General features: G+C 33.8%; 1 long non-coding RNA gene across 1 annotated transcript; it reads left to right on the forward strand.

Moving 5' to 3' along the window:
* Window positions 1-5,611: 5,611 nt before the first annotated feature.
* On the forward strand, window positions 5,612-6,972 carry LOC129760112 (uncharacterized). Its single transcript, XR_008740300.1, has 4 exons — window positions 5,612-5,734; window positions 5,803-5,901; window positions 5,965-6,866; window positions 6,928-6,972. It is a non-coding gene; the product is annotated as an uncharacterized LOC129760112 (long non-coding RNA).
* The last annotated feature ends 3,442 nt before the right edge of the window (window positions 6,973-10,414 follow it).

Genomic DNA, 10,414 nt, shown 5'->3' on the forward strand with positions numbered 1-10,414 from the left:
TTGTTGTTACCGAGGAAATGGTTTTCGAGGCTATAAAAAATTTGAAGTACTCTACCTCAGCTGGACAGGATGGAATTCCTGCGTGTGTGTTAAAAATGTGTTGCACTTTACTTGTAAAGCCCCTTACTTGTATTTTCAATAAGTCCTGGATGATTATGTGCCTGAATCAGAAGCTACTTAACTAATCGTCATCTTGCTGTAAAAATTGGATCTTCTGAATCTCCAGATTTCATTCCGACTTCAGGTGTACCACAAGGAAGTAATTTGGGTCCTTTATTGTTCACCCTGTTCTGTAATGATATTAACATGCTGCTTGTTGGATGCGGAGTACTCATGTATGCGGACGATTTGAAATTTTTTTTGGTCGTTAACAGCTTGGCAGATTGTCGGATATTACAGCGATTCCTCGATACGGTTGTAAATTGGTGTGCTGTTAACCTACTGGCCTTAAGCGTCTCTAAGTGCTGTATCATAACATTTGGACGCAAGAAACTTCCATTTTTATACGACTACAATATCCAGGGCGAATTTCTACATCGTGTTGATCAAATAAAGGACCTTGGCGTTGTTTTGGATAGTCATATGACATTTAAGCGTCACTATTGTGCCACACTTGAAAAGGTTAACCGAACGCTGGGATTTGTCATACGTCTGAGTAAAGAATTTACAGATCATGTTTGCCTACGAGCTCTGTATTACTGCCTGGTCCGTTTAACCTTCCTAGGCCGTTCGCAAAATTTTGAACAAATTATTTTTCGCTTGTTTTGACTAGTAAATTGATTTCGTTCCACTGGTCACATTTCTTGACCGATATTTATGAATTTAGATTAATTGTTTAGGTAATTTATTCAAGATTTTAAATATATAAAATTTAAATCGATTTGACTTAGCAGATGACCTATAGAACGCTTTGAACAGAAAAAAGACATCATTTTAAAATTCTTATATCTGCAGTATAGGTAGGTGTAATAATTTTTTTTATATGTTTTGAAATTGTGAAAAATAAATCTTTTTAAACATATATAAAAATTATAGGGTCCCATGAGAGTTTTGGTCGCGATCTTGGAATTACCGGAAAAAAAATTCTCACTTTTCAAAAGAGGTAACATTTTTTCTTAGCAGCGCTGTATCTCATTCATAATTGGACCGATTTTCAAAATTTAAATTTTAGTTTTATTTTGATAACATGATAATCATTTTCACTGAATACACTTAGTATCTTAAATATTACTGTTACTCGTAATACGAGAATGAAAACAAGAAAAAAATCGTGATTTTCGAACCCGTCTGTTATGATGCGCACATTTCTCATTTTGTTATCGTGATTTCTTAAATTTTTTCATCTAACCTGCCCATTTTTTATATACCCAATGATAGATTTTAATCTCTACAATCGATTGATATGCTGTTTATGTGATTTTTCAAAAATTTGTAGCAACGTTTTCCGAATTTACTAAAAGATATCGGAATTCGTCCAGATTTTCAAAAGTTTTGTAGCAAGCAAGCACAACCCCCCGGGAGAGCGTAAATCGAACAAAATCCATGGCTCTCCCAGTCGTGCTCTCGAAATCTGCCGTCCTATGGCAGACTGAAGGAATCGCCCGCATAGTTACGTAGGGTGGTTTGTGCTGATACGTATGAATATTTTTACGTACCGTACCGTAATTCATAGCTAAGTCATTGTCTTCATCATTTTGATTGTTTTTCAGAAATGTTTTTAGAATTTTCATTTGGCAAAATAATTTCGGTGGCATCTTCTTTGATTTTTATTTGTAACATAAAATTTACATACATACATAAGACTTTTACACAAATGTGAATGATTTCGATGTTAATTTTTGAATTATTTCAAAACAATACGTATTAAAATAAGATTTGCTGTTTATATTTCAGATTACAAATCTGAACTTTAAATCCGAATGAAGAATAAAATTTTAGAATAAATAATTCAATATTCATGATTCATTTTTCTATGTTCACAATTTTTTTTTTCTTAATTCAAAACTCTTAAATCGAAATTATAAAATTGTTCACAATACTAAGCTTCCAATGGTGAATTTTGAATTAAAAGTCCACAATTTCCAATTCTTTTTTAAACCCTTATTTAAAAAATAAAACAAACTCACGATTGAAAACTCGTACTCAAAAATTGTAAGTTTCATATTTATGATACTAAAATCGAAACTATCAAATTTAAATTTGAATTCTGATTTTTGTTGGGTTATGAATTTGAAATTAAGAATAAGCAATTCTTTTGTCTTAGTTTTCAATTACTTATTTATTCATTATAAATTCCAATTCTGAACTCTTAGAAAAATGTTAATTGAATTGCAAAATTCATATTTGGAAATTCAAAAATTAAAATAATAAAATCCTAAAAACTAGTTTAGATCTCACAATTCGAAGCACAGCATTATGAATCCATAAAGTTATTTCTGAAGTTTTAATCATAAATTAATAAATTAATTAATTAATTAATTTATTTATTTATTTGGAGTTTTTTTTTAATTTTTTTTAAATTCTGATAATAAGTTAAAATTATGAATCTTTTTGAAGAGAACATGAGTAAAATCATAAAAATAACACTTATGTAAATGAAGAATGTCTATTTCAAATAATATCACTGAAACAAAAGATGTCGATGACAATTTTATGGAACATAATGTCTTAACCTTTTTAAACACGACTTTTTTTTAAATTGATATGGCAATCACTAATTCATTCAAAGCTTTTTTTAATTCTCATAACACCACGAAGAGTTCAAATTATGATTTAAATTACTTTTATGCATATTTTGTCTTATATTTCACATGTAAAATAAAACTCGATATTTATAGTATTATAAACTTAAAGATTTAAATCGTTGTAATATTGGTTGTGATTGTTTTTCATATAACAATATCCACGCGCTTCCGAAATAATTTAAATTAAGTGTCGTTTTGAAACCACACTATGCATTAAAGATAAAATAAATTCTGCACTAGGTCTCTGTAACTTTGAAAAGCTGAAAAACAATCAAAATGATGAAGACAATGACTTAGCTATGAATTACGGTACGGTACGTAAAAATATTCATACGTATCAGCACAAACCACCCTACGTAACCATGCGGGCGATTCCTTCAGTCTGCCATAGGACGGCAGATTTCGAGAGCACGACTGGGAGAGCCATGGATTTTGTTCGATTTACGCTCTCCCGGGGGGTTGTGCTTGCTTGCTACAAAACTTTTGAAAATCTGGACGAATTCCGATATCTTTTAGTAAATTCGGAAAACGTTGCTACAAATTTTTGAAAAATCACATAAACAGCATATCAATCGATTGTAGAGATTAAAATCTATCATTGGGTATATAAAAAATGGGCAGGTTAGATGAAAAAATTTAAGAAATCACGATAACAAAATGAGAAATGTGCGCATCATAACAGACGGGTTCGAAAATCACGATTTTTTCTTGTTTTCATTATCGTATTACGAACAACAGTAATATTTGAGATACTAAGTGTATTCAGTGAAAATGATTATCATGTTATCAAAATAAAACTAAAATTTAAATTTTGGAAATCGGTTCAGTTAAGAATGAGACACAACACTGCAAAGCAAAAGTTCATGAAAAAAACCTTTTTTTCAGAAATTCCACGCTAGCGACTAAAAATTTCATATGACCATCAGTTTTTCTATATGTTTAAAAAGATTTATTTTTCATAAATTCAAAACTTATTAAATAATTTCAATACGTCAAAGCAATTAGAAGATATGGGAATTCTGAGAAGTCATTATTTTCGGGGGGTTTTTCCATTGGGAGCAGAATCCAGACGTTCGGATAAGTAACATCAACTGAAATTTTATACATTCAGAAACTAGAATAAATTTCCTAACTAATGATTGTAAAATCATGAAAATCGGTTAACATATATCATCAGGGAACGCGCGCAAACTCTCGGGTCATATTGACCCGAACGGCTTTTGTGTAACTTTTTTTTTCGGCTTGCCAGTTGTGGCATTTCCGGTGGTCACAGGAAGTTGCTTTTTCTACAGGTTATGTATCTCGTGGTTTTAGTAATATGTTCCAAATTTCATATTTTTCCGATTTTTTTCAAAAGAGTTATGACAATTTTAAAGTTCGCTTCGGGTCATATTGACCCGAACGGCCTAGGAAGGTTAATACTAGCCATTTGAAGCTACATGGGTAGCGCGTTTTGAAGCGGTTCAACGGAAATTCGTTCGTTATGCTCTGCGTGATCTACTGTGGGATAATCCTTGAAACCTGCCACCTTATGCACAACGTTGCGCTCTGCTTGGCCTTCACACGCTGTCGGATTACCATTCCATCGGTCAATCACTATTTGTGGCGAAAATTCTCAGAAACGAAATCGACTGTTCTTGGATACTCTCCCGCTGTAATATTTACGCCCCAGAAAGAGCTCTGCGAAACCGTGACTGGCTTTCACTGGAATCGACAAATACACGCTATGGCAGCAACGACCCTTTACGTTCCGCAAAAATTAGCTTCTTACGCAATTATGCTCTCTTTGACTACAATGTCTCAACTGCAACATTTAAACGCTTGATCGAATCTAACATAAGTGACCAGTTAAGAAACAGATAATTAGAAAACTCAAACTGTAAGTTTAGATAGACCTAGATTTAAGTAAACATTAAGGGGCCGTTCACTAATTACGTAAGCACGATTTTGGAAATTTTCAACTCTCCCTCCCCCCCTGGTAAGAAAAAGTAAGATTTTTCAAAACCCCCTCTCCCCCCCTACACAGAAAAAAATAATGACTATTACGTGTCATTGAAAATGTTTACCTTTAATATAATACATCCTGTAATTTAAATAACACGTTATTTTCAATGGATTGGTTGAAAAGCAAATGAAAAATCATTTAATATTACAGCAAATGTCCTGTAACAAAAAGGAGCAGGACATGCACTGTAATTTTAAAGATCGAAGCATTTATTTTCAAGTGATAGCATTATCTACAGACGCTTTCATATTGCAGGACTGTGAAATTATAGGATGTCAACCAAAAGAACAAAATTTATTATTGCTTGCAACTGATCGACTGTTTGTTTCGTGGTAGTGCTATGGAGACCGACCGGAAATACACCAGTGTAAAAGCATCGCGTACGCTTTTGGCCACAAATCCACAGGAAGTGCATGTGTAAATAATTCGCATCGTTATCAGCCATCGTTGATTATTCGTAAGTTCCCATTTTTCATTTTATATTCTTTTATCAATCCACACGTTACAAGTCACCTTCGACTTTTTGCAACAACCAAAATAACTTTCCGTCGCTGATTCGATTTCTCTTTAATTGAATTGAATCTCAGTGAAATATTACTTTTAAAGAAATTTCCTAAAAGACTACAACTTCAATTCGGTTTGTGGGATGGATTTGTAGGAAATGAATAAATATGTACTCTCACACACTCACTACAGTCAATCCAGTGATAGATAAATTTTAAAAGACATAGTTTTACATATTTTCGGATTTAAATTTGAAAGTATTTGTACTGAAGTTGAGCCTTGAAGTAAATATAAATCTTTTGGAATGTAAAATCAAGTAAGCGAGATCACTAAATTATGAACATCCCAACCCAACTGCCACTCCGCACCACACCATGCAAAATGTAAACACAACTGTCTCAGCTCACGATGAGGCGAAGAAGAAACAAAACTTTCATTTGGTCGGAACGTTCGGAATCATTTCTGGATCTTTTAAAAAAATGTAAGTACACGGTTATTTTAGCTATAGTTCTCCATTTTTTCTCACAATTTTCTTTATCCCAAATCTAGATGTGTCAATTAACAATTAACGACCAAAAGGAAAACGGCCGCAGCTCCCGCGGAAAGCATTAAATTTATTTATCAATCCGGGCCACGATTATACAAACCGTAAGTAATCAATCAAAATCGCCAAAATTACCTATACCTATACTTTCAAAAATATCCCTACAGCTTATCAAACCGCGGTTGATGTGTAATCCGAAGCTCGGATGAAATCGCTGATACTGAGATGCAGCACCATTTGTTTAAGTTCCGATCAACTACTGCTCAAAAATCCTCGTGCTCCATTCTCCTATGTGTTCCTGTAGATCTTGTTTAGTTCTTCCGAGTTTTTTCTTGCAGTCGCATCCAAACATTCAAATGACCCCCGGCGCACAAAACTCCCAATAGGCTGGAGGAAGTGGACAAATTTCTCGCTGACCACAGTTTCATTGAGATATAGAGGCCGATTTGTCGATGTTTGACGCTTTCGGTGAAGCTCCGGCTGGGAATAACGTCCTCGCTCAGCGCTGGTACCGTCACATTGCACCGTTCAGCAGCCAGGAGCGTAGAATTTGAGGAAGACAGGCCACATATTGCCGGTGGAAAACACACGGTATTCGTTGCCACAGACGATGATGACAATGTCGATCTGTTACGATCGAAGGACGAAGAAAAGCGCAGAGGCAGCGAAACTGATGGAGGAATGTGTGTCCGCTTACAACGCCTAAAAGTCCAAGAAACCGGTCCTCATCGCCAAAAGCTTGGTCGACGAGACCGACACGATGGTGATGGAAAAGCCGGTTCGAACCATCGATATGGACGGTTTGTTTTGGAGCTCCTCGAAAAAGTTGCAGCTTTGCTGCATCATCGGGACAAAAAGCTGTTTGCGTGAACGTTTCTGTACGTCTCATATGTTGACTACAATAGGCACTTGGAACAAAATCACGAAATCTGAATGTACTGAATTCTGAAAGCGAAAGCCATTTAAAAATAACATCCGGCACAGAAAAATTTTTCAATGATTATTCGGCTGGCGACCACATCCGTTGGCTTAGAAAAGCGTAGTTGTAGCGAAAGAAAAAACGACGAAGGTAAGCGTTTATTTATTTTTTTTTTTCAGTGAAAAGAACTAATTCATTTTTCTTATTACAGGAACAAACTAAGACTCAAAGCTTAACAATATGAGAAACTCACGAATAGTTGCAGCAATGAAACTAGAACATCAGTTGCTTAATGTCATCGTTTTTGAACAACATCATTTAAATAGGTTGTTGCAGAATAACCCACTTAGTAGCCACTAAAGATTTGTTTAAAAGAATCGACAAATAGGATCCGTTTCAAAGGATAAATATTCAGAAATTGTTCTACGAACTATCTTCAAGTACCCGTGACACCTGTTACAGTTACATTGTCATGTGGATGATATTGTAGAAGAAATACGTAGAGAATTTTTTTTTCATGATTTCACAACCGTCTCCTAAAACGAACTAGAATTTAGATCCTGTATTTAGACTACGCTACTTTTTTGACCGACGTACAGTTAGCAAATTTAAGCGCCTTTATGTATACTTTTATAGTTTGTTTACGAAATAGGAAACTTTTCCTCTTTCGCTAATTACCATATTATCCAAAGGCGTTTAAAAATAACAAATTAGATGAAAACATGATGATTTAGAGAATGTAAATAGATTTAAATTCGTCAATTGAGTCCTTCGGACTCAGAGGGAGATAATTACCATAGTCATCGACTCTGAGTTAAGTTTCAATCGATTCTTCATATCTTAACACGTTAAGGACCGCAAAAATATCTCAGCTGGAAATGAGTTATTCTTAATCTCAAAAACCACTTGATCAAATTTTTCAAATTTAGTATGCCTTTGATTAACCAAAAAAATTGTTTTCAATTTTATAGATTTTTGTAATTATTAAATTCCTAATATTTGAGTTTTGCTTCTAAGTGTAGAATCATTGCCGAATTGTCTGCTCACGATCCTAAAGCATCCTCCGATGAAGATATTTTATGAGCATGTTCATATGTTTAATTAATATTTTTTTAATACTGCAATAGCGAGTTCAACTTGAATTCGTTGGTTACTGCTGTAAGCAGCATAAGCATGCATAATTTTGTTTATGTTTCGTAGCAAATCAACTATAACTAACATGAATAAAAACAGTTTATCTTACATTTTGTGTTTTTATTTCTAATCCGAGGTTTTTGAAATTTCCAATATATTTTTTAAATAAAAAAACGCTAAACGCTGTGCTAGTACAGGAAATACAATATTACAGCACTGTAATTTTGAAGTAGCCTGTTATTTTGGAGGAGCTTGTAATTTGAAAACCTGTGATTTGAAAGCAACATGTAATCTAAAAACAGCCCGTAATCTGAATGAAGCCTGTAATTTTAAAGCAGCCTGCAATTTTGAAGCAAGCTGTAAAAATTTTTGTCACTTGAAAATTAAGTGTCATGTGACCTTTTTTAGACCTGTAAAATTGCGGTAAATGTCCTGCTCCTTTTTGTTACAGGATATTTGCCGTAATTTTACAGAAAATAATTTTTTCTGTGTAGTAAGATCTTACGTTTTTTATTCTTTGAGAAATTGACACTTTTTTTTAGGTTTTATCTTTGGCACTTTACCAGCATTATGGCACTCGTGGTAGAGAAATTGACACGTTTTTTTCAAAAATAGCTTGAAAATATTAAAAATGTGACATACATACTTCAAAGCAAAGCACTTTTTAAGTAAAATTTAAAAAAACTGAATTTGAAAAGCACAATCTATACAAAGCAACAGATGAAATGTCATAAACGATTAAAGAAATCATTATTCATGACATGTTTGGGGTAACAATAATTTTCAATAAATTTCCACAATCGAATAACAATATAAAATTTAAATTCCGATTTCAAAAAGAGAGATCAGGTAAGCACAATGTACCCTAAAAAATTGTTATGTTTTTTACCTGAAAATCATAAATATCATTCTATACTACTAGAATTGGAGCAAAAATGTTTAACGGCAATCACGTTGTCAACTAACCTAAAAATCAGACTCATTCAATGGTAAGCGATAAAGTTTTAGGATTTGTTTGGTAAATCTTTTGTAAAATATAGAATTGGTAGTGTCTTTCCCTGAAAAAAACTGTCTAGAAATTCATTATTTAAAGCGCCTTATATTGATTTTTAAAGATTTTTTATGAATGAAGTCATTTTCGAAATATGATGGATTCAAGTCGTGGTGTCACAACGCGTTATTTTCCTTGTTGTTTCTATAAATTTCTCTATTGAGAAGATTGTTATGATGAAAAGCGGAAAGCGACTATCTTTTTCAATAATGTGATTTAGTGTTTTTAGTTAAGTTGATAATTGATTCTCTATAAATTTTATAGAACCTGTAATTTGTTTTTATTAATTCAAAGACATTAAAAGATAAATAACATAACATCAAATAGGTAGTGAGTAAAATAAGACCTGAGTAATATGGTTTTGTATGGCTGTGGCTGTTATATTTCTTACGTAAGATTTTTGGAAACCCCCCCTACCCCCCTAGTAAGAGATCGTAAGCAAATGTGAACCCTCCCCCCCCCATATGTGCTTACGTAATTAGTGAACAGCCCCTAAGACATCTACATCAGATGGTCTTTTTTTTTTATAAACAATAAACAACAATAAACAATTACATTACATTACATTAATCACAGAAAAATCCATAATTTCACAGATTTTAATACAAGCTTCGACAAAGTTACAGTTACATTCCTGATTCTAATAAATTTATACAGATTCCATGATTTTTTAAATTGAATTTCGATACCACTTTTAGAGGCTTGCTAAAACTGATTCAAGAAAATCTTATGACTTTTTGTCGGAGGCTTTGATGCTGAGCCATGTCGAGAAGAAATCCAAAATCGTGCAGCCGGTCTTTATTGTTAAACTTTCTTCATTTCCGTCAATATATTCAAGAACAAAACTAGTCACTTGTTAATGGTGTCGAGGGCTCAGGGTTGTAAAGGATGATTACCAGACAATAATTTCAATATATTGCACATTAAATACACACTTTTATGTAGACTTTAAAAGCTTTAACGACTTAGGTATACGATATTTACTCTTCGGCTAAACCTCTCAGAAAACACCATTAGAACCAACAAACTGTCCTCTACCTGCAGTAGCTTTGTTATGATTCAATTTCAAAGAAAACCTCCATAAACGAAATCGATCAGCAATTTAATATGCTATGTCAACAGAATCAATCCTCCACACCGGCAAAATGCCTAATTGAAAACGGAAATTCATTACTAACCAGTCCGTTGCAGCAACAACAATAACGACGAAAAGTTTGATTCGATTTTATCTCCTGTCCTGTCCTTGACCGCAACCTTGTGAAAAAACACCCACGCATAGGGGGAGGAGGGGGGGGGGGTAGTCATCACGTATGTCTGTATGTACTGGTACAATGTACACATGACCTCACAACACGGCGGGCTGACAGGACAGGACGACTGATGCCAACCCCATCACGTGGATGGTACGCCCATATGTCATATGTATGTCCGTCCGCCCATCTTTATCTGTACATATCTTTTTATTCATCTGTTTGTATCCGACAAATGGTGACACGAACCATAAAATGACATA

The sequence above is a fragment of the Uranotaenia lowii genome, unplaced genomic scaffold, assembly GCF_029784155.1.
Source record: "Uranotaenia lowii strain MFRU-FL unplaced genomic scaffold, ASM2978415v1 HiC_scaffold_446, whole genome shotgun sequence".
Classification (NCBI taxonomy): domain Eukaryota; kingdom Metazoa; phylum Arthropoda; class Insecta; order Diptera; family Culicidae; genus Uranotaenia; species Uranotaenia lowii.